Source organism: Phodopus roborovskii, unplaced genomic scaffold (assembly GCF_943737965.1).
Source record: "Phodopus roborovskii unplaced genomic scaffold, PHOROB, whole genome shotgun sequence".
NCBI lineage: Eukaryota > Metazoa > Chordata > Mammalia > Rodentia > Cricetidae > Phodopus > Phodopus roborovskii.
Window position 1 is genome coordinate 1884779 of NW_026126481.1, and position 21485 is coordinate 1906263.

Genomic DNA, 21485 nt, shown 5'->3' on the forward strand with positions numbered 1-21485 from the left:
GTGGGGAACAATACTTAGGATTCCACAATTTAAATAAACTTATAGCTAGTCCACAATTTAAATAAACTTATAGCTAGTCCTTACACACAAGAGAAGTTGAAAGCAGTCTTTAGAAGTTAAGATGTATCAGAAAAAGCAAGAATTTAACACACAGATTTTTAAAGGCAAATATATACCTGAATTCAGCACATAGAGACAGCTTACCTGAACAAGGAGGAGCTAACGGCCACTAGACTGATACCTGGGAAGCCAGCATGGGACTGACTCAGGCCCCCCTGAGTATGGGTCTCAGCCAGAAGGAATGAGTAGTCTAAGGGACCTCAAACAGTGGAGCCAGGATGTATCCCTGGTGTACAAAAGGACTTTGCGAACATATCCCCCATGGAGGGATAACTGCCTTAATCTAGAGACAGGAGAGAAGCCCTAGTCCCTACTTCACAGGACCTGTCAGATCTACATGACCCCAACTGGATGGCATTCCCCTACACATGGATTTGGGGTGGGGGGATGGGAGGGGAGGGTGTTTAGAGTGCATGTGAGAGGGCAGAGAGGGTAAAAGGGAGGGAAGGAGGGAGGGAGGTTTGGGGGGGAGGGAGGGAGGGAGGGAGAGGGAACTGGGATCGACATGTAAAACAATAAATTAAATTAAAAAAATGCTTTGACTCCAAAATTTAAGTTGAAGGACAAGTTACTGGGGGAAAGGATTTCTATTTTTGTTTCCACAGAAAATGAAAAGATGTGGATTCCTTCCAGACTAATGTGGTTTGATCACGCCAGACCTCCTGAAACAGAGTACCAGGTGATCCTACATTCAAAACAGCTGGACAAAACAGCCCTACAGACTACAGCCAGGATATCTGAATCTTCTTCGAATCCCCCCCCAAGACAGTGCCCCTTACCAGCAGGAAGTAGTTTGGAAAGAATGATGCCCAAATTCCCAAATATTGTGTATAAATGTTTGTTTTCATTTAATTGGACTTTGTTATATAAAATTAAATAAAAAAAACAAAAAACAAAAAAATAATAATAAAATGGAAAGGAAGGTGTAGGTCATTTTGTTCTCGATTTTCTTTTTCTTGGGGCACACTTGTTATTCACTGTTTTGTATATAGTTTTGTATTAAGCCTAAATCTTTTCTTTAGACTAAAAGGGGAATTGTAGTGGGATATTCACTTTGTCTCCTTCTGTGGCACTGACCACGCCCATTGGGGGGTGGAGCCATGGGCGGAAGTGACCTGTGGAAGGAGGTCGGAGGGGGCCAGGAAAGGCTCTCTCTTTCTGGCGTGACTCGGACAGGAGAGGATCGGGTTGAATTTCCTGGTGTTCATCTGTCTAGGTTGTAAGTTATTTCTCCCTGAATAAACATCTATTCGGCCTATTTGTTTATCCTGATCCTTATTTACCGCAATAGGAAGGTGTTTCAGAAGATAGATGGCCATGGTGGTTCTCTAGCTACTGTTGGTCTGTTCCAAGGGATGTTAAAAAAAAAAAAAAGATTTGTTAAACCACGGCAATTGAACAAGTTGCTTCTTGGAGCAATGATACAAACTCATTTCCACAGGATTTATCAGTTGTCCACTCTTGTAAACTAATGCCAAAGAAATAACTCCCAGAAACAATTATGCCAACCATAAGAAATTTGAGGATTGGTGAATCAAAAGAAAAAAAATCCTCATTTCTGATTTTTGTTTTTCATTTCAACTTTGCATCTTAAATATATCATGTCAATGAGAGACAAGGGTGCATTGTAAATTAGAAATCAAGTGCATCAAAGGACACACCTTTCCTATGGATAACTCACAAACCACCCAGCTTGTGTCCTTGCACCTCAGTTTCTTCTCTGTAGCCCTTCCTTTTCTCTTTCCAGCCTTTGATCCTATTGTGAAATAATGAATATATTCCATCTTTCTGTGACTTTGGCTTCTCCTGGCACATCTTTCTTCCTTAAAATCTCTCATCTCATTTCTAATATCCATAAAACCATTCTATTTATATCAACTAGAACTCTATAATTTCTTGAAACCCATTTCCTATTCTCTTATACATTTGTTTTTTAAGAATTTTAGCTGAATTTATTCACCTGTGGAACCTTAAAAATCCCCCCCCCCAAACACAAACAAGTAAGAACAGAATCAACTACTGAGGGAATATTTAAAGTTACTTTTTAAATGTATTTTCTTTTTTATTCTTGTCTTATCCCAATCACAGTTTTCCCTCCCTTCACTACTCCCATTCTCTCCCTGTGGCCAGCTCTACTCTTCTCCATTTATTCCTTTGAAGAAGAAGAGAAAGAGAAAGGGGAGGAAGGAGAAGGAGAACATTAAAGAACAGACTTCCCAGGAATCAGGAATATCAACCCACCTAATGTTCTAATTCAATTCATTGACTTATTAGAGAGGGGGCATTTAGGATCTTGAAATTTTTGTTCAGATAATTACTATACAAAAGGATTGTTGAGTGGTTACCTTTGGAAGTTTGCTTCCAAACCAGGCTCTGCATGGTATGCTGGTTCAAGCTTGTATTTCTGGTGTTCAGGTGTTTGGGGCAGGAAGACATCCTTCATTGCTAATACTTGTTTGAGATCTTATCTCAAACAAAATAGAAGAAACGTCCAAAGATTCAAGACTGTCTGTGTAATCTAAGACAACTCTACACTTGTGTGTGGGGTTTTTCTGTGCCCTGGCAGTAGCTTCCACATAACCATAAGAGACTTAAAATAAATTATAAAAGCTTGGACAATGGCTCAGCTTATTAATAGCTAGCTCTTACAACTTCAGTTTCTATTAATCCACATATTGCCGCATGGCTTGTGGCTTTCACTGTCCTCTAGCATTTCTTGCTCCCTCCATGTCTACTGGCAATCCAGACTCAGCTCTTCTTCATACCAGCATTCTTAGTCTGGCTCTCCTGCCTTTCTTCTCTTCTTTTGTTCAACTATTTATCAGTCAGCTTCTTTATTAAACCAATCACAGCAACATATATTCACACAGTGTAAAGGAATATTTCACAGCATAGATCACTATAGGTCAATACGAGTGTGCGAGCATGTGTACAACCACATGAGATTGTTTGTATACAGGATAAGAATACAGTACCATAAGAAAAGGGACATCTATTTTGTGTGAAGCACAATGATGTGATACATAATAAGGCAAAACCAGCCTTAGCTGTCAGGGGTGTTTCAGGTATAAGCTTGGAGGCAGATGAAAGCACACATTAAGAGAAAGATGCTGATGGAGACCCAAGATGATCAACTGATTGGAGGCTAAGAGAAGCTGCATGTAACACGAAAAGAGATAAGGTGTTGTGGTCAAGCAGATTTGATTTCTAATCTCAACTCAACTTTACTGAGACCCTGACCAAATTGTTAACATTTGCTGACCCTCAATTTCAGTGTCTCTGCAGACTACCAGAGACTAGCCTCTAGCATTTCAGTGAGGAGTAGAAACAAAGTAGTTAAATGAGCCTGGCACATGGTGGGGGAAAAATAAACAAGTTTTCACCATGGAAATGGCTAGGCAATGTAAGTTTTTTACATTGAGCCCGGTCCTGTACTCCGAACACAAAATCAGCATTCCCTTCATCCACCTGAAAACTATTATTTATTCTAAGACACTGCCTTTGAGTCAGGAAGGTTTAGGGCAAGGGTCAGTTTCCCCTGCTGTTTAAGCAGCATGGGCCGTGTTGGGAGCCTCGAGGTCAGCAAAGTCCAGGTAAATAAGGCCAACTCCACACTCTATATTTAAAACCAGTTAGTTTAAAACACTACAACAATTTTCCATGTTCGTAAAGGTCTTGACATCCATATCCAGAAAACACTGAACTCCTTAAAGGTTAGCTTGCTGCATGCAGCTATAAACTGAATATCAATGACAGAGTGATGTGGAAAAAATCACAATGAACACTTAAGTTTTCATTTCTCAAATCCTTTCCCCTGGGCTCTGGTAATGGAAATGTGTATTTTCTAGCTACAAGGTCTTCCCCTTGTCCAGCTGCCTTGTCTAAGAGGCAAGCTTTTGAACCAGCCAAGGTGATCCCATGCTTCCCCATGAATTTGGATCCCAAATGATATTTTCAAATGCATGAAAAAGGACAGAGTCAATCCCTACCTAGGAGAGCTCCAAAGAGACTCCCTAAGTTTCTACCAGACAGCACCCGGAATCATTCTGTCTTTTCTGTAACCTTAGCTTCAAGTCTTTTGTAAGGAAATTATGTGCTTTAATGCATCAGTGGTCATACTTTGCAAATCTTCTGTTTGCAAGTCTTAACATTATCACAATAAATTATCCTTCTATTTAGGTCACCTGTGGTAGACTTTGTTTCTTGCACATAGTACTGACACAAAGTGACATTGTATTTATTCTCTGTTTACATTTTAAATCTGGTGTTAAAATTTCTCTATAATATATTATGTTTTGTAATTAGAAAACCCTAATAAATTGAAAATGTATCCAAGAGTCTCATGTGCAATGGATGAAGCTCAAGGGAGATAAAATCCCGTTTGAAAACTAATAGCAGTTTGTACAGGAAAGAAAGACACTGTTTACAGCTGTCTCAAGTCACCTGAGAAAATGGAAGCACCAGGAAGGGAGGAGGGGCTTATTAGCTGCCACACCAAGTAAATTAGAACACATGTATAATTCCAAGTCATTACTCCCACAGCCACCATCTGGTCCCTGTTCAACCTAGAATGAATCTATTGTGTTCTCAGGAGGAATGGGAAAGAAAGGTCACACATAGGCTCTGAATGTAGGATCTAAGACCATCTGAACAGCAATGGCAGGGCCAGATCATGGTCTAGATTGGCTAGCCTGGCTGGCTTCAGGCATTCCTTATCCTATAATGTGAGATGCTCCCAGAGAAGTGTAATAGAGAGGGTATCTGATGCATATTCTTTTTGCCTGGGTCATAACAAACATTACTTAAGCTGTCCCATTTCTTTTCTTCTCAAGAGGAATCACTCTCAAGTGCATGTAGTACACCCACCTCAGATGCACCAGGTTGCTGTAAGCCTAGGATAAATATGTTTACTTGGTTTTCAGTCCTCACCTGATGGGCCCTTGAACAAATGTTATTTCTGGACTTGCAAAGCATTGCAATTCTATTTTCCAAGGACTAATCAGCTACCACCAGAGGAAGAAAATAGAAGGAGATTCTTCTTTCTGGCTGCTAATCCCAACCTAGAGTCTAAAGCACAATAAGGTCATCTTCAAAGACAAAGAACCATGTGATTTCACTCATTTTTCCAGGCAGACATTTTCCTATCAATTGGTTGTTTTCATTAACTGACATTTGAAGACTAGGCTTGGCTTTTTTGTTTGTTTGTTTGTTTTTGTTTGTTTGTTTTTATCAGATCCACAAAGAAATAACAGTGCCTAGGTTGAGCCCAAGCAGGGTGTCTCCTTCACTTCCAGGGTGCTGTCCCTGCTCCTTTTCTTAGCTTGTCCTCCCTTCAGTCATCAAATCTGTGTGACTTTAAAGGATCTGTTTTTGTTTGATGGGTTTTGGTTTGGTTTGGTTTGGTTGAGACAGAGTTTCACTTTGTTGTCCTAGCTGTCCTGGAATTCACAGATGTACCTGGTTCAGCTTCCTGCATATTGGTTTTAAAGTTGCATGCCACCATGCCTGGAAGGCCTTCCTTTTCAATGTTATTTTTCTTCTTTCTCAATATCTCCTAGTGGCTCATTGTATCCCTTAACTTCTGGTCAGTAGAGTGTTTCTGCTATTGCTATCCTTCCCATTCTGTTGGTTCCCTTCCATGTTGTCTGTCACATGTGTTTTCCTAGATCCAACAGAAATACATGAGACAAACATGGAGAAGGAAGAAAAGTTTCATTATTCAAGATTGCATAGATTGCAGTTCCATGACCATGGGCAAAATGTCCTGGTGGTAGAAGCTACAAGAGAGCAGCTCATGGCAGAGAGAAGAACACAGAGAGGCAGGAAGTGACCAGGGACAAGCTATTTCTAAGAACCATCATCAGTGTCCAACTTCCTCCAGTGAAGTTCTGCTTCCCAAAGTTTCCAAAACTTTTCAAAGTAATTCCACTAGTAGGAGAGTTAGCCTCCTGAGAAGGATAGTTAATATACCAATTACAAAGCCTGTGTTTTGTCATGTTCTAAACAAGTTTTTTGGCCTAGAGACAACCTTACATTCACTAGCAAAACAAAATCACACAACAGGTCACTGAGACAAAATCCCCATGCCTAGTCCTAATCCTCTTAAGTCATAGTGGCAAGGCTGAAAAGCTTTTATTTCTTGCTTGCTTGGATATACCTTTCCCAATATCTGCTTCTTTTATCACCAATATAGGAAGTTTGTATTCACTTCATATTGCACTGGACCTCAATATTATTTAAAATGATCCTATCTCCACATTATAAACCACATTATATAACAATGCCTTTTTATTGATGGTTTCTAACTGTTCCCACTTGGTCTGGTTATAACCTCTTATTTACTAATCTTTTCACACTAATCCTCAGTACAGTCTGTTTATTACTTCATTTCTTTCCTCATTCAAATTGTATGTCAGAATCCTTGATGTAAACATCATTTCTTCAGAAGCCTTGGCATTCCCCCTTCTCTGATTCATGACATATCATGATGTTAAACACTTGGCAAGGTTCTCCAACCAGGTGGGCTGGGCCTTCTGAAACTATCAGCAAAAATATATAACTTCTTTTAAAAAAGAATAAAACAACAAAAGCAAATAAAAAAACATTCTTGTCAATATTCTAAACTTCTATATACCTTTGTCTTTTATCACACTCAGCCTGGGCCCACACTTCCTATTGGAATTTATCTCTGATAAGATTTAGGCCTATCAAATATGCTGAATAAAAATTTAAGAGAAATTTTACCTAAACAAATCCATAACCATTACTGGTGGGGATATTCAATTACACTGAAAACACCAAGTTTGCATTTACTAAATAAAATAAACCTTGGGTTAGGAGGCCAAGTTAGCAGATAGTTGACAGAAAGAATCAGAGGGCATGTGGGAGAGACAGAGACACATAGGAAGTAGTGGGGTGGCACAGCATTTTCTAGTTTGGCAAAGCAGAAGCCCAAGTCTTCTGGGGATTCCAGCAAGGAGGAAGGTTTGCTAATTGCAACCCAACCTCTCTGATCTAGCAGGATTTTACCCCAGTCTTTGAATCTCTAGTCTTTCTTATAATTAGAAAGATAGAGATTTAGTTAAAGCTACTGTTAGTGGCAGTGACAGGGCTGGCGCCTAAGGGAATAGAATTCCTACTAGAACGTATCCTGAGTGGCCAGGATGCTGCTAGGAAAATAGGTCAGTAACAGTTGCAATTGCTGGCTGAAATAGCAGTAGATTATGGCCTAGCCACTATGCCGACGTTAAAATATTTGGTGCTCCAATACATGGCCCAACCACACAGAGGTCTCATGTCAGCTAGCTCTGCCGCAATTGTCAGTTGGCCCCTTTCAAGGGGGCAGGCAGTTTTCACTTGCTGGGACTCTGAAAATCAGGTTAGTGCTTAGAAATTATGGGAGGGACTTGAGTTTGCCACCAGCACTGCAGCCACTACTGAGAAGTCAGAAAATTTGATATAATAACTGGGAAGTCCTTCAGTAGAGAGTTAAATAATATTGAAAAGAAAAATCTTTCCCCTGTTAGTAATGGGGAGCGTCACAATGCAGGGTGCTAGGACCCTGCATGGAGTTACTATGGATGATTTGAAAATGGAAAATTTAAATGCCTTAGCCAGGATTTACATAATGTCAATTGTAATTACTCTCAGTTTGGTACTTAATATTTTGCCATTTAAAAAGTGATTTGATAACCATGCCAAATATGATAATTTGATTGCTAAGACACAAGCTTTAAAAAGACTTACTGCTGATAAGATACAAGCATTAGAAGGAGGTACTAATAAAAAAAAATTCAGACACAAACAGGGATTTAAAGCAGAACCTACCTCACCATCACATTATGAACCTGAAAAGCCTAAGTTATTAGAACACCAACTTTAATCTATTCAACTACCATACAAGAATAACTACCAGATAGTGGGTACCCACAAGGCAATGCAGAAGTTATTTTGAATCCTGTAGAAATGTTAGATTTGAAAAGATTTAAGGAAGTAGCCATTTCATACAGTATGCATTTATCCTTTGTGAAACGTGTTAAATTCATGGGTCACTAGGAACAGAATTATTCCGACTGACTGGAAAGATTTAGTTACAGCAGTATTGGAAGCTGGCCCTCTTTTACAATGGAGAACATGGCAGAGAAAGGAAACTAGGATCCTAGTAAAATGAGATAGGGCTTGAAGATCAGATTCTCAGTGAGGGTCAGTAAGCCAATTTGCTAAGACAGTATATATTTGATGATTACACCTTGATTTTATGCCTTATAATATCTTTGAATGTTTCGAACAGGGTTGAAGAATCAGGAAAGAGTTCTAAGTCATTTACTAAAATTAAATAAGGCCCAAAAGAAGCCTTCACTTATTTTTTTTTTAAACAAAGGTTGACCCTGGCTGAAATAAAATGATGTCAGATCCAGATGTTAGACACATATTAATTGAATATTCAGCTTTTGAAAATGCTAATTTAGAATGCAAAATGGTGATTATGTCTTTAAAGACCAGCACCCATAAATGATTGATTCTGAAATATAGCTGATAATGGATCTCACTTATGATACTTGGATAGGAGAGGTGATTTCTAAAAGTTTTAAGAAAAATCAAAAGGTCGTTTGAAAAGGGATTGTAGGTAAGGTATTCCTAGATACAATGTCTTTACTAGAGATAATCCAAACAGAATTCCCCAAGCTTCTGGAATATGCAGACGGTATGGCAAAGGTGGCATTAAATAATGAATGCAGATCAACAAGGGACAGACAAGGTAACACTTTGCTATTGTGAAATGCTTTAGGGGGCTTCCCACAGACTTCAATGCCAAATTTGGTTCAATCATTCCTTGTCCGCATTAGGGAATCCCTCCAAAGAGCATTTAAAAGACTTACTGTCTGTTGTTAAAAAACCATACTGCTCTGGATGACAGAACAGCATCAGTAGACAAAACAAAATTTTCAGGATAGACCATAAAACAAAAATTTTTGACAAACTTCTATAAATAACCAAAAGTCAAAGCTAAAAATACAAATAAAGAGCACTGAAATTGAGGGTTTAATATGCACATGTACAGATGTAGCAACAGTTTCACCAAAATCCTGGCATCTAGATTGGTCTAAGTAGAAAGTTCAGCTTCTGAAGATCGGAACTTTATCTCAGGTAAAACAAAGTACAAGATGGGTTGAGTGTGTAGGGCCAGAAGGGCATATAGAAAAATTAAAGCCATATGTGGCTAAAATAGCAAAGAATTCATGGGGACATAATTTGCCGCAACAATGGAAAGCCCAGAATAACATTCCTTCAATCTCAGAGACGAACCATAAATTAATGTATGCTTCTGAGAAAAATATTAAAGGGTATTATCAAGGGCAGTCACTGATTGTTCAGGTTGTACATAAGCACGGCATAACAGCAGCTGGTCTTTCAAAGGTACCAACAGTCCTGATTTATAACGGTTTACTGTGTGGGTAGGACAATGGCCTTTGACATCAGAGAAATTACAGGCATGAGAACAGGTGGTACAGGAGCAGTTAAATGCTCGATGTCCTGAAGAATCAACCAGTATTTGGAATTCTCCTATATTTGTCATTAAAAAGAAATCTGGAAAAATGGTTTAAGAACCATAAATAAGGGGATTCAGCAAATGGGCTCATTACAGCCTGGAATTTCCTTGCCTTTTTTATTACCGAAGGGATAGTTTATTACAGTGATTGTCTTAAAAGACTGCCTTTTCACTTGTTCTTTACATAATCAAACTCTATTACCTGCAGGAAGTAACACAAAAGGTACTCAAATAAGTGAAATTTGGCAAATGGATGTGTTTCATTTTGCAGAGTTTGGAAAATTGAAATAGCTGCACCACACCATAGATACATATACAAGATTTCAATAGGCAATTGCCTTGAATTCTGAAAAGGCTAATACTGTAATATATAACACTAAAGGTAATGTATATTATAGGAATGCTTCAGCACATGTGTCTAGCAAAATGAAATTATTTTTTTTGTAAACTACAACATAAAACATGTTATAGGTATATCACACAAACCCACAGAATAAGAAGTTATAGATATGTTTAATAAACAGAAAGGCACACTTAAGACTCCCAAAGATAAATTACATAATACTTTGTTAAGTTTAAATCTTTTAAATGCTAATCAACTAGGAACAACAGCTGCAAAGAGACATTGGAAAATATAAAAAAGACTGTCAAATTAAATTTTAAGGTTGTGTTGACCACGGAATGGAAAGCAGGGTATGTGTTATTTTGAGGAACAGATTTTCCTTTTGTTTCCTTAAGAGAAGAAACATTGTGGATACCATCAAGATTAATAAAGATTACATTCAAGCAGGAGAGACCTTTAGATTAGGATAGGCAATAGCTCATCAAACAGCTTGGCTATTCAATCCAAAATAACTTCTAAAACTAACAAATGCCTTTCACTTTATCTGATAAGAAAAACATAATAAAATATTTTTTATTCTTAAAAGATAATAATTTTTCTGTTGCCAAAACATTTTGTCTTAACAAGGATATAACCTGATAAAAATGACCTGCCCCCCAGTTACACTTGGGACAGGGTTTTGTTTTTGTCTTTCCAGGAGAAAAAAAAAGCATCCAGCTAAGGAACTTGACAACCATTGGGTAGATGAGACATCTGAAGAAGGACTGGTCATCCAGAGGAAAATGTCCCAAGAAAATGTGGTCCCAATACAACTAAAAAAACCAAGGTTGACTTTGGAGTTGGAGTGTGACTCTCTCCTTATCTAAACTCAAGCATTCTTGTTAAATTAAAAAAAAAAACAAAATTAAAGGGGTATTCTATTGTCACTAAGGTATAAATATTATCTCTAATTTTATAAGATTACTACATATATATTAATGTAGTTTATATATTTATATATAGTATAATACACACACACACACACATATATATATATATATATGTATATAACTTTCTGTCATGATATTGATGGTTATATAGAGTACTAAGCAATTCTAAGAAATAGACTTCATCTAGCTTCCTGTATGTGATTTTGAGATTGAGTCTGTTTGTGTTTCCCAGATATACTAATAGACTGTGCTCTTTTAACCTTTCTGAGATCTGCTGCATGAGACTTTTAAAATATTTAAGCCATCTGCAGTAAATTGTGACCATTCCAACAGTGACCTTTGAAGTCTCCAAAAAAAAAAAAAAAAAAAGATGGGGCCCCACAAAGACAATTCCACCTGGATTGTGGCAATGCCATTAAGCTGACAAATACCACCCAGAGATCAGCTTTGAACTATACACTGATCAGGACGATTTCAAGGCAGTTAACCAAAACTGTCCAGTCAAGGCTTCAGATAAGCCTTACACTATTCCATCACACAGAGACTAAACAAAAATGAATACAGTTAGCTCTCCCAGGACTTAACCCTCATCCCAATCTTCTCAGAACCACCTATAGATGCCATTGCCCCCTGAAAACAGGAGGTAAGTTTACAAATATGACATCCACATTCCTAAGAAGTGAGGTGACTGGTTTTTGATCATTCAGTAGGTTATTAATGTTTGTTATCACCTAGTGAGTTTGGTTGCAAATTGTTACAGATCGTGGTAAGAGAGGAAACTAAGTGAGGGAGGTTGGATTTGAGGATCTCTTTCTGAAAAGAAAAAATAGATGGGGGATATGTCAAGGATAGGATAAAAGAATAGATTATTGAAGTTACTTTAAACTAAAAAGCAGCTATTAATCTCAAAGATTTTATATTGCTATGGATTTTGGTATAGTGATACAAATTTAAGGTTATTTTTGATGGAACATATTCTATATATGTTCCCACTCTTGTTTAAAGTACTTTCCATATTTAAGATACAAACTTAAAGTTATTTTTGTTATATTGTATATATGTTTCTCTTCTAGTTTAAGGTATTGTACCTATGCATCTCATTTTAAAATGCAGTGTATAATTAAGAAATACAGTATTTAGTTATCTGCTATAATCAAACTTGTAGTTGTTAGATAAGTTTTTAAGGTTAAATAGGCATATATTTTAGATAGATAAGTTGTCTTTAAACAATTCAGAGACCTATAGAATATGCCATTTAAGGCGTTACAATAAAACATAAAGCTTTTCATGAAAATGAGACATATCTGTTCCTGGAAGCACCAAGTTACTTTTAAAAAGGATAATGATCATTTAACAACCTCCATATGGAGTTTTTTTTTTTGTGGCAGTTAACCACTGAGCAAGAAACTGCTATTGATGACAGTATAATGTCCAAACTTGACACAGGACACAGAAGAAAGTAACTGCTGAACTTTACTAAGACAAGGTAGGACAGACATTCAAAGTTCCTGCTTCACAGAAAAGTCAGATATTTTAGACCTGTAGGCTGAAGATGGAGTCCCCATTGTTGTAGAGGAACCTTGGGTGACTGCCCAAACTACCAGATGTTTCTATTATTTTTATAGTTTTGGAAGTCGTTTTCTCTGTAATTCCCATTTACTCAGGTAATATTCTATCTTTCTCAGGTCTCTAATGAAGTTGAAGATGAGATAGTTATAGTTACAATTTTCATTGTTACCAAATCCAATAAAAAAAAAAATGAAAGAGGTATAAGGTGTATAGGTTGAGAGACATAAAAGCTTAAATTGTTTTTCTAAGAATTGAACCCAAAGAAAGGTCTAGAGAACTACAAGACTCCCACCAACTAACAATTTGAGCATCCCTGGAAAGGCTACCATAAATGCCCTTCCCGGATAGTGAGATCAACAACTAAATTATCCATGGAGCTCTCATCCAATACCTGTTGGAAACAGGAGTAAACACCCATACTTAAACACTGAGTCAAACTAGAACCCAGATGCAGATGGAGAGGACAAGACCAGGCTGCAGAAACACATAGAGACAGCTGACCTGAACAAGGAAGAGCTAACGGGTCCCCAGACTGATAGCTGGGAAGCCAGCATGGGAATGACTCAGGCCCCCCTGAATATGAGTCTCAGCCGGAAGGACTGAGCAGTCTAAGGGACCTCAGACAGTGGAGCCAGGATGTATCCCTTGTGCACAAAAGGACCTTGCGATCACATCCCCCATGGAGGGATAACTGCCTTAACCTAGAGACAGAAGAGAAGCCCTAGTCCCTACTTCAAATGACCTGTCAGATCTACATGACCCCAACTGGATGGCATTGCCCTACATGTGGAATTGGGGTGGGGGATGGGAGGGGAGGGTGGTTAGGGTGCATGTGAGAGGGCAGAGAGGGTAAAAGTTTAGGAGGGAGAGAAGGAAGGAAGGAGGGAAGGTGGGAGGGAGGGAAGGAGAGGGAACTGGGATCGACATGTAAAATAATAAATTAAATATAAAAATGCTCTGTTTAAAAAAAATTGTTTTTCTAAGAAAATGTTTTGAGGTCTGAGAAGATAGTTTTGAGTTGATTATATAAGTTAGAATAGAAAGTAGAGGAGGTAAAAAAAACTTTGAAATCACTAAGATTGGATAAATATTACAGTATTTTCTTTGAATTTACCAGCTACAAATAGATTGAAATTGTGAATGTAATCCTTATTTGATAATTTTTCTTGTTGCATATAAATTTTATTATGTTAAAATTAACTTCTTTTTAATTTAGACAATACCTGATAATTACTTCTCTTCTATATAGTTTTACTATGTTAAGAGTTAAAACCTTTCCTTTTTATTTAGACAAAAAGGGGAAAATGTTGGGAGATATTTGCTTACACTGTAAACCCTGAATTTATATTTGTATTAATTAAATAAAATTAGTCTTGGGTCAGGAAGCTGCATTAGCAACTAGCTGACAGAAAGTAATCATATAGCATCAGAGGGCACCCAAGAGAGACAGGGAGACACAGGAAGTTATAGGGTGGTATTTGGAGTGGCCCAATCTTTTCTGATTTAGTGGAGCAGAAACACAGGTCTCTTGGGGATGCCAGCAAGGAGGGAAGGTTAGCTAATTGTGACCCAGCTTCTCTGAACTAGCAGGTTTTACCCCAGTCTTTGAATCTCAAGTCTTACTTATATAAATAGAGTGATAGAGATTTAGTTAATGCTACCTTTAGCAACAGGGCTGGTGCCTGAGGGAACAGAATTCCTGCCAGGCTGTGGCCTGAGTGGCCAGACTGTTGTTAGAGAAGCAAGCTGGTAACTGCAGAATTGCAATTGCTGGCTGAAATTACAGCAGATTAGGGTAGAGCCACTCTGCCGAAGTTAAAATAACACACTACTCCAAGAGAGCCCTCAACTCTGCATGTCTGTTCTACTAGTTTTTCCAGCACATGGCTCCTCATGCCTCCATCTCCCTTGGCACTAGTGATGATTGCTTAGCATGTGCCAAAGCATACGGCTTTCATTCCCAGAGAGAAGAATCCTTTCATTTTTAACTATCAATTCTGGAAGACCACAGTTATTCTCAGGATGCAGAATAATATGCTTCCCTAGCCTGCCCTCAGATCTATACTCTCTCAACCTTTATGCTTCTCTGCCTTGCCTTACCTTGAGTTCTTGCAATGTTGCATCTGAAACTTCTTTTCTTTACTTTTACTTCTTTACTTTTAATGTTTTTGTGCATATAGATATGCATTTCTTCATACAATGTGTGTGGCAGTTGCCCACGAGTACAAAAGAGGAAATCGAATCCCTTGCAACAGGAGTTACAGATTTTTGTGAGCCATCATGTGAGTGCTGAGAATTAAACTTGGGTCCTGTGGCTAAAGAGCTTAACCCCAAGCAGTCTTTGTAGCCCTGGGTCTGTCTGAAAATTTTTTAATGATAATATTCACTAAAATTAGACAAATTAGCATCTCTAATCCTATTTGATAATGCTTTCAGGGGAAGGACCTGAAAACTGTCTACTTAAGACCCTTAGATCATTCTCAGTACAAAAAATCATTGGGAAATTTGCACCCAGACCCCTTGCACTTGGACTTTCCTCATGTGCTCACACTGCTTATGAGTAGCTCTTCCTGACTCCTCACCACCACACCAGTGTCTTCCTACTTTATGTACAAACATCAGATCATCAGGAAAGTTTTCTTCACAACCATCACACATCCTGTCACTGCTACCACCAAGTTCAAGAAGCTCTTTCATCATATCTTTTCATAGAACTATACTTCTTCCTTCATTGTAGTTAACCCCAACTTAATGATGCACATTAATTTGGTCATTGGTGTCTCCCTATCTCAGTATGATGTCAGGTGCCATATCTGTTTCCATGCATCATCTTTTCCACGTCTGTTCTAGTCCATTGTTGTTTTCACAATATCTAGGCAGTGCTCATACATGCAAAACTATTATTTAATAATAATTAATGTCTGAACCAAAATATTAGGAATGTGTTAATGTATGAATTTACTCGAAATGAGCAAGCAACATTAGAGATTAAAAATCACCATCTCAGGATGCCCTTACATAGCCTCAACTTGGATACTTTAATGGTGGGAAACATACTTATGCTAGACGAGGGATACAAGACTCATTTTAAATTGAGTTAAAACCTCCCATTCTGGCCTATACATGCAGACCCAAGCTGTAGGTTTTCCATGACAGTGCAACAGCAGGACATCCAAGAGAAGTCCCAGTGAGAGCCCAGTACTGAGGATGTAACAGAAGCCAGAGGCCTCGAACCAGACCAGTGCTTCATTGCTATGAATACTTACAACTAAAGATGTGTGGACTAACGAGTATACTGTATGGCTCACTGGGCCACACTACAGCTTTCCAAACCAAGACATTTTTGTTTGTTTTTCTTTTAAAATTTATTTTATACTGGGTGGGGGGAGGTGTTGCAAGGGCAGAAGGAAACTATGAAGGAACAGGGAGATGGATGGGATTAGGATGCATAACATGAAATCCACAAGGAATCAATAAAAAGTTTTTAAAAATTCCCCCCTTTCTAACTTCTCCATTTCAGCTCTCTTGGGAATATCAGTCTCATTCCTCTAAAATGATACTTCCTTCCAAAATTTGAATGATTTTAGCATGTGTCTTTTATTGTTTTTCTTCTCCAATAGCAATAAACATAGTTATTTCAATAGTTCCTGATTAGAGACAGTCCTCATACTCAGTTACCTCTCCTCAGTTTGAGAACATTTTTTATCAGCACAGTCATAGGAGAGAAACAAAGAGCCATGAAACTTGTCTCTTCAGAACCATAGCTTAAAGTCATTACTTTAAGAACACGAGTCTGTTCAGTTCCCTCAACCAGTTAGAGTTTAAATTACAAAGTCATTGAACCACCAGACTGCAATATCTCTGAGAAGGATCACACCTACAAGGCAATGAGTCCACAGGACACTGGGGATTTATTGCAACTCCTTTTATTGGAGCAATTTGTTGACACATGCTCAAGGAAGAGTTCCAAGCAATCAGTGACAATAAAAACCTCATGAAGATAATTTCTTCAAATACTGTCCAGGAGAAAAACAGACTCAGTTTTTAGCCAAAGGTAGGCTTTCTGTACCTTTCTACTAATTGTTTTATTTATCATCTCTGGAGGAATCTTAGCTGTTTCAAATCTAAAGCTACATCAAAGCTGGGATGTATAAAAATAGCAAAGGTGTTAAATTTTTCTCCATTCACCAACCCTAGCCAAAAGCTAAAAAGGATTTGAGTTTAAATCCCATTTCTCTCTCTCTCTCTCTCTCTCTCTCTCTCTCTCTCTCTCTCTCTCTCTCTCTCAACTCCAACCCCCCCCCCCCAGATCACAATGCCAAGAGATACATCTGCTTTGGGGATAAGGAAGGAGACTGTCACACAGACCAGCTGTGGCCGATGCTGGGGAAGAGGGGACATATAGGTTTTCTAGATTAAAAAAAAAAATAAGTCACTTAAATGAGTGTAAATCTTTCTAAAGGCCACTTTCCTGGGATTCCTCAAGATGACAGGCAGAAGAAGCATGGCATTGCCTGGCTGTGAACCTAGAAAACCACATGTCACCTAAGAGAGGACATTAAGAGCTACTTACCTGTTTTAAGTGACTCCATGAATTTTAAGTAAAATAAAGTAGTAAGTGGAATTTTGGACTTGGCCAAGTTGCTGATTGGATCAGAATATAGTACTTAAAAGTTCAGAAATTGAGGGACAGACTTGGGTCATTGCTATCATAGTGGAGGGGGAGAGGTCTTATAAGAAAAGCCATCCACACCAGGACTGACAAGTTACCGTTCTTTCTTATTCTATGAGCCCTCTTAATGTCCACACTTCTGTAAGAGTATGTTTTTTCCGCCTGCCGCCAGTCTTGTCCCTCTGCCGTGCCTGCCCTAATTAATGCACAGAGACTCTGTATTTGATATTATGCTGTTGGCCTGGTTACTTGTTTCTTATCGGCTAGCTCTGCCTTAATTATTACCCCATTTCTGCTGATCTATGTATTTCTCTTACCGGGGAGCCGGCGGCATACTGCTTTCTTCAGACTCTCCATCTTGACTCCTCCTTATTACTTTCTATTTCCTCCTTGTCTCCTAGTCCCTCCTATCTTCCTTTCCTATTGGCCAACAGTGCTTTATTTATTAACCAGGATGAGAAACATATACAGAATGTCATCTCCCATCACACTTCTCTTCATGGTATGGCTACCCACTGAACTAAGCTGAAGGAATAGATGGAGCAGGACCCAAAACTCCCAAATATGGGTCTGCTCTTATGTGTTCATCCTTCTGGCTAACTTCTGGAGACTTCTTTCTCATACTGTCCTTTGTTCTGTCTTTGTTCAACTGGACCTCTGTTCTTTTTTGTTCATCAAAAATCTCTTTCCCCAGTGTGTTTCCTGGTCCTCTCAGCTGAAAGAAAGCTCTCTTCTGAACTCTTCTGACACGTTTTCTTGCCTTTGTTGAGACATGGACATGCTCATTTGCATACTTACTTTCCTGGTCCATAAATTAAGTAGAAGTGTGATCTGTTTCAGTTTAACCTTTGATGCCTTCACAGTAGATAGGGAGAAGAGAAATAATCTAAGTATGGGGGAGTTCAATAAATAAACTGTAGAAAGGAAGAAGATACCAGCTAATGTGCATGGAAACAGCATGAATCCAGAGAGTCCCACAAACAGTGGCTATTTGCAACCACATCCCAGATTAATCTGCATCCTCTACGACTCAGTAAGACTTTTATCCCTTCAGTGTCCTCGCACTAATAAGTCCTTTCTGTTCTAAGAATTTATAGAGGAAAGGATTGATAGTTTTAAGTGTCTAAAATCTTTAAACTTAATATACATAAATAATACAAGTAAAATCAAGAACAAATTATAAAAGTGGAATAAATGCCTATTATAAAATTAGTGAGAAAACAGATTTACTTAAGCATAGTAGATTAATAAAATTGGTATGAATTATTATAAATGATCCAATGGAACAGACATATTTTGAGATATTAAATAACTACCATCTTGGAGGAAGATGTGAACATACCTATCAAGATGTTTAATTTGCTTGCTTTTGCATAGACTTGCCATGTAAACACTGGGTAAGGATGCTACTTAAGTAACATTGTATCCAGCTTCTGCTGCAGCCCATCACACAACCTGTAGTATATTAACCTACTCACACTTAGTTTAGCAAGTTTAATAACTTTATTGATGAGCTCTACCCTGATGGGATCCTGAACTGTAAAAAAAGAAGAAAAATAAGTTATGCACAAGCCTTCACCTTCCTGTGTTTCCTGGCTGCAAATATTTTAAGCCTACCAACAGGATTTCCCCAGCATGACAGACTGTACCCTAGAACTGTGATCTAAAATGAGCCCTTCTTAATCAAGTTGCTTTCTTTTTAGGATATTGTATAACAGCAACAAGATTAGTGACTAACACACTGATGATGGAAAGACAAATTGATCTAATTTCCATTTGATGTAGATATGCTATTAGCCTGTTACGTGGTTACTTTTATCTGATATTCAATTGCAAGGTGTTGTAAATATGAATTGTCCATCAAAGTTTGATGTTTTGAAGACTGGGTTTCTTCACACCTCATAGCAGTATCCAGAGCTAGCAGCCTATAGACAATAATACCAAGTGGGAAGATGTAGTTTACTAGGAATGTGTCTTCAAAGAAAATATTGGGACCACATATGTTTATCTTCTTCTCTCATTTGTTTCCTGACTAAAGTTAAGCATATCTTCCATTCACTGTACATAGGCCTTGCTGTAATGCACTATTCTGCCACAGGCCCAAGGATCTGTGGACTAAAACTTCTGAAGTTTTTTTTTTTTTTTTTTCCTTAATAGAGGGATTATCTCAAGAATTTGTTACAGTAACAAAAGAGAATCCTAATTCCTTCCTTATTCCTCTTTCATTCTGTTTCAATTGTGTTTAAAACACTTTGTGAATATTCCATGATTTACTCGATTAATCTGCTATTAAGGCACTTATGTTGTTTCTAATATTCTATTTGTACAATAAATGCTGCAGCTAGGAACCTTGGCATGTGCTTCTCTTTCTGCTCTTCCCCAGAGAAGCTAAGTACAATTTGTATTGGGCATTGGCTAGTTTCTTGTTACACTTTTCAGTCAGAAGGGAGGTGGCTTTATGTGAGAGAGAAAGAGAGAGAGAGAGAGACAGAGAGAGAGAGAGAGAGAGAGAGAGAGAGAGAGAGAGAGAGAGGAGGGCCAAAGGAAGAAGTCTTTTTAATGTCATGGAAACAGCTTTACACTGTTAGCTCTACCCTAAAGCTATTGTAAGGATTACCTCCTCTTTAAGATGAGCACTTATTGGCATTCACTGTCCATTGATAATTAGATCGGAAAATATTAGTGCCACCACATTTGCTCTACAATCCTAGGAAATCTCCCTCCAACTTCCCCCATTTACAGAAAAGCCCTCCAGAACTATCTCCATCTTCATCCCCCTTTACTGGTATAGAGGAGGCAAATGGTTGTCTTTCTTCTCTCTGGTTTGTATTTTAAAGACTCAGCCTCATGCCTTCACTATTAGACAATTAACAGAAAAAAGATCACACAAGTTTACTTAACTCAACTTTTACATAGCATAAGAGTTTCAGTAGGAAATTAAGATCAGGGGCATTCATGTACTGAACTAGACCATGTGATGAATCAAAACAATGCCAGCAAGGGGGCCGGAGCAAGGATAGTCATTTGGTGAAGTAGTTACAATAGGAATATAAATTTAGCAAGGATTTCTTTTACCAAATTCTCCTCAGTCTTGGTTTCTTGTTTCCATGCTGGTGTAAGGAGATTTGCATTCACATTCCCTCTCCTGCTTTAAGAAACAAAGGATGGCCAGAGTGATCTTGTACTAACTTTACCAAGTAATTCTATGCTGGATTGGCATGCTCTATCTAAATGCTGTGTTCTGGGCTCCTTCTCTCACTCACTAGGTGTTAGCACAGTGCTAAGTGAGTCCCAACCATTCTCAGCTTCTCAAGAGCTTTTACCTCTTGGTTCCCTACTGTACTCTCTAGAGCATCAGTTTCTGTTTTTCCTCTGTTGCCCCTGATTGCCATCAACATACACCAGTTGCATAACACCTCTTCTCTTAATAAAAAAAAAAAAAGGAATAAATCATCTTTGTGGGGGGGCTCATTTTCTCTCCCTCAGCTACTAGTCAAAAGTCTTGTCTCTGTTTCCTTGTCTCTATTGAATACCTAAATGTTTCTCAGGGTATCTCTCCCCTGCAAAATTTCAAACAATAGTCTATTGTGCAAAATAACTCACAAAAAAAAAAAAAAAAAAACACCATTCAACCCATTGCTCTAGAGGTGTTTCTTGAATCTTCCTCCTTCATCTTTTGAAAACCTAAAGTACCATGAATCCCCTGCTCTTGAGCACTCTCTTTTGGTGCTGTTGAATGCCCTGGTACCTTTTTTCCTTCAAGGATTCTTATTAGTTGGCTTTGATTATTCAAGTTAGTTCTTGTGAGCTCAGACTTAAACTGTTGTTCCTTCTGTTCTGTCCCTTGTGACTGTCTACTCCTTTAGCCCTGGTTGATGACATCATATTTACTTTTCTCCAGCTAACTGTTTATTTTCCCCTGAGACTCAGATGCACAAAGTGAACTGAGGAGCTGGCAGCCTGTTCTGCTGCTTCACCGTCCCAATTAGAACATGTCCAAGATCCCTCCCTCCAACCGTATGTCCCCAGTACTGGGGTCAGTCTTGGTTTTATCCTTTTTTTTCTTGAATCCCTACACAATGTGTATTTCTTTACTAAGGCTGCCATAACAAATCACAACATACTGGATCCTGGAGCGGTAGTTTATTTTCCCACAACTCTAGAGGCTGAGTCTGACAAGGTGCTGGCCTCGATTTGAGGCCACTCTTCCTGGACTGCAGATGTCCTTTCCCCGTGTTTTCTAAAGGTCATCACTCTGTGGCTGTTTGTGTCCTAATTTCTCAAACAAGATTAAGGTCACTG